Genomic DNA, 4,533 nt, shown 5'->3' with positions numbered 1-4,533 from the left:
TTAAGTGACAAGCTCTTGAATGCTTGGGAAAAATCTGCGGCTAACCTGAAATTTGGCAGTCTCATAACTTTGTAATCAAGACAACTAGCATTACCTATGCTTGTGTGGGCCAAAGAGAAGTGAGGTGATTTTAAGTGTCACTCTAAAACAAGGAAGCAATTTCTATGTGACTTGTTTGCCTTGATATTACTATCTGCCTTTCTTTTCTATCTACTCGTAAGGAATATTTGAATATGAACTATGACATCATTTGATTAGACTACACAATATGTGAATCCCTAATATATGTGCAATTGATGCAAAGTACATTAAGTCAGGAGAAAGGGGGAAAAATAGTGTATCCAGGAGGAAAAATGCTTTTCAAAAAAAAGCATACATTATTCCTTTCTAGTATTCCTTCCTTTCAGTTGATAAAATGTCACTTATTTTAAAAGCAGTCCTTTCTAATAAATTATATATTGAGGAAGGGGCTCTGGAAAAAGGAAATTGTGGGGAACCACATGTACCACATGGGCCACAAATTATCTAGTCCTGATCCAATGGTTATACCTACCGTATATGCCCTGATAGGAAATAGTATTTTCTATGGCAGGATCAAAGCCAACTTGTAAACTAGTAAAATAGTTGGTTCTGATGCATAGGCAGATTTAATTATTCTGTTTCATTGTTTTGTACTTCCAAAATGAAAATATAAACTGTCTTCTTAAATCATACCAAATTGAAATTTGCTTTCTATTTTCTGTAATGTCCATTTATGCATGTTTTTCACACTTGTACTTCCCTTTAAGCAATTTAATTGCTTTCACCTTTTGAACTTGTGGTTTGTCATGTCTCAAATATGCATGACCTCCCTGCAGAATTTTGAATTTTCTGGTAGAAACAATAAATCCTTGACTTGTATGTCAGATTTTGAGGAGAATTTGTTTTACTTTTTTCCCCTTCTGTTTTTTGACAAATAAAGCTTTTTCCCAAATATGACAAACAACCAAAAATAAAAATCTATGAATGACTCTTGAATTTCCAGAACAGAACATAATACTTTGTTGGCCAAGTGCGATTGGACACATAAGGAATTTGTCTCTGGTACAGAAACACTCTACAAATAATATAATCATAAAATACCAATAGAAGATAATAGAAATGTTGAGAAGAATAAAGAAATTTGTTATTAAAAGAATGTACAGAGACTGACTATAATTGTCCCAATACTCCATTATTTATTATATTAAATATATTTTAAGAAGTGTAAATTAGGTTAGTGATCTGGCAACATTCTATGGACACAATAAGGGCAGAAAAATCATGCTGTTTTACCTCCATGATGTAGGCCTTAATAGCAGCTATAAGTCCGCTTGGAATCACCTTTGTTTTCCTTCAGTGTCACTCTAGGCATCTCTTAAGAGTGGAAACATACCCCACACTGACTAGCTGTAGCTTCTGAGTGCTTTTCAAAGACTAATGAACTCTTGCCTGAGAAGAGATCAGCAACCTCAGATCACAAGTTATAATATGATATGGAAAATTATATGGCTGCCTTAATTAGAGAGGTCATACAAAGTCTTTCAAATTATTCTGAACCATGGAGAGCACTAAAAAATAGCACAGTATTATGAAGTAAATTCCAATGTATTTTCTTTCAAAAGAAAATGCTCCTACTTTTCCTATGCTGACATGATAACCTCAGATATTTTTTTAATTGCCCTTGCCTTTATTTATATTTTATATAGACTCCACAGGAGGTTCTTTAAGGTTATAAACATAGATCAATATACATTACTCACTAACTGCTGCAGCATAGTAATGAAAATAGTCTTCAATAATGAAGGAGGTGATCAGGGGTGAAATCAACTTACCTTCGCTACCGGTTCGCAAATGGCAGCGTGCACCATCTATGGATAGACTGTGTCTAAAAGGCATTATGGGAGAGGAACAAGTTCTATTTGACAAGCTTGAGACTGAATCGAAAGTGGATTTATAATAGATAGGCTACAAGAATGATAGGGAAAAAGATGTTACATCAGACATACAAAAGTAACTGGCTAATGGCTTAATGATTAAAAGGAATATATAACCAATAAATCAAGAGCGTAATATTGATAATTGTTCTATACTGGATTTACAAAAAAAAAAAGCTTGGCAATGTTTTGAAGAATCTTGTGAAAAGGGACAAAGAAAAAACTAAAAGAAATTGAGTTCTGTAACATTATTTGAAAAGAGAAGTGTCTCTTGTGAAAGTCCAAAAATTGAAAAACTAAAGTCTTAAAAGGTTGATGAAAAGGCATGGGGTTTTGTTATTATTGTTTTAAAGTAAATATCTCAAGAAGGAGGAGCTGGTCAGACTTTAATGATCTTTGGGGAATTCTCAGCCTCCAAGTGAATCTCTACTAAATGTTTTTATAAAGAGCTACTGTTAATCTTGTTGTTATTATAAAGTCTCAAGTGTGAATCTAAAAGGCTTTATTGCACTGTATAAAAGCATCAACAAATTAGCTTGATTCATTTTTCTATAAAGTCCCTGAAGACAATTCTTTTAAAAGACTTTAGTAAGTCAACCTGACCACACTATGCATTTATAACAGGATTTTACTTATAAAAGCATTTCCTTAAATGTCTCTTCAAATCAGCTTGTAATACAGGTGAAACTCGAAAAATTAGAATATCTTGCAAAAGTTCATTTATTTCAGTAATGCAACTTAAAAGTTGAAACTAATATATGAGATAAGACTCATTACATGCAAAGCAAGATAGTTCGAGCCGTGATTTGTTATAATTGTGATGATTATGGCGTACAGTTCATGAAAACCCCAAATCCACCATCTCAGAAAATTAGAATATTACATGCAATCAATAAAACAAGGATTGTACCTAGAACAATATCGGACCTCTGAAAAGTATAAGCATGCATATGTACTCAGTACTTGGTTTGGGCCCCTTTTGCAGCAATTACTGCCTCAATGCAGCATGACATGGAAGCTATCAGCCTGTGGCACTGCTGAAGTGTTATGGAAGACCAGGATGCTTCAATAGCAGCCTTCAGCTCTTCTGCATTGTTCAGTCTCATGTCTCTCATCTTTCTCTTGGCAATGCCCCATAGATTCTCTATGGGGTTCAGGTCAGACGAGTTTGCTGTCCAATCAAGCACAGTAATCCCACAGTCATTGAACCATGAGCTGTACACCATAATCATCACAATTATGACAAATCACCGCTTGAACTATCTTGCTTTGCATGTAATGAGTCTATCTCATATATTAGTTTCACCATTTAAGTTGCATTACTGAAATAAATGAACTTTTGCACAATATTCTAATTTTTCGAGTTTCACCTGTAAATGAGAACATTACTGAACTTGAAGGATGGAAAAAAACTATTTGATTAAAAAATAACTGTAGAATACTTTTTTTTTGTCTGGCAAACTGTTTAGTACAGATGTTTACTTCTACCTGGTATTTCCATGATTGTTTTCTATAGGATTTTTTCAGTAAATAGACAAACCAAAATTAAGAGTGGATATTTCCCCAAATTGCTTCCATTTCTCAAATCCATATTGATTGTGTAAATGCATCTTCCGAAGCAGATAATCTATTCCTGCCAGTTTAACTTGTCAGTCATCACCTGCATTTAATTGCCTTGCAGAAAATGTCAAAGAAAAGAATGATGGCTAGATGGAACAAGAAAGATTCTTCACATTTCAGATAGCTGGAACCCATAAAGATGAGGGAGGGGGAGAAAGAGAGAGAGAGAGACTACCTCCTATAGTAAAGTCCTACTGAATATTATCACTTTTGCATTTTTATATCTGTCTTCAAATCTTATATGCTAAGATTTGGATTTCTTTATTTGAAAAGAAAAGAAAATGCTTGGTTTTATATATTTTCATGACTAGTAAAGGTAAAGGTTTCCCCCGCACATGTATGCTAGTCATTTCAGACTATAGGATGTGGTGCTCATCGACGTTTCAACGCCGAAGAGCCAGCACTGTCCAAAGACATCTCCATGGTCATATGGCTGGCATGACTAAATGCTGAAGGTGCATGTAATGTTGTTACCTTCCCACAAAGGTGGTCCCTATTTTTCTACTTGCACTTTTATATGCTTTCAAACAGCTAGGCTGGCAGAAGCTGGGACAAGTAATGGGTGCTCACTCCATTATGCAGCACTAGGGATTCGAACTCCTGAACTGTTGACCTTCTGTTCTACAAGCTCAGCGTCTTAGCCACTGAACCACTGTGTCCTTATTTTTATTGCTAGAATCTATATATACACACATACACACACACATACACACACACACACACACAGAGAGAGAGAGAGAGAGAGAGAGAGAGAGAGAGAGAGAGAGAGAGATGAGATGAGATGAGATGATATAAAAAATAATGAATTATAGGCCTGTTGTCAAGATTTTTAGAACTAGAATCTTGATAACAGACCTATAACTCACTAATTTAAAAATGTAGTCAGACATACAGCTATTGTGACCTGCTGTGTCTGAACATTTCTATTTTTGTAGTGTAAACTTAATAAGTAATCATT

This window comes from Natrix helvetica, assembly GCF_964273705.1.
Source record: "Natrix helvetica genome assembly, chromosome: 4".
NCBI classification, from domain to species: Eukaryota; Metazoa; Chordata; class Lepidosauria; order Squamata; family Natricidae; genus Natrix; species Natrix helvetica.
This window is presented reverse-complemented; position numbering follows the sequence as displayed.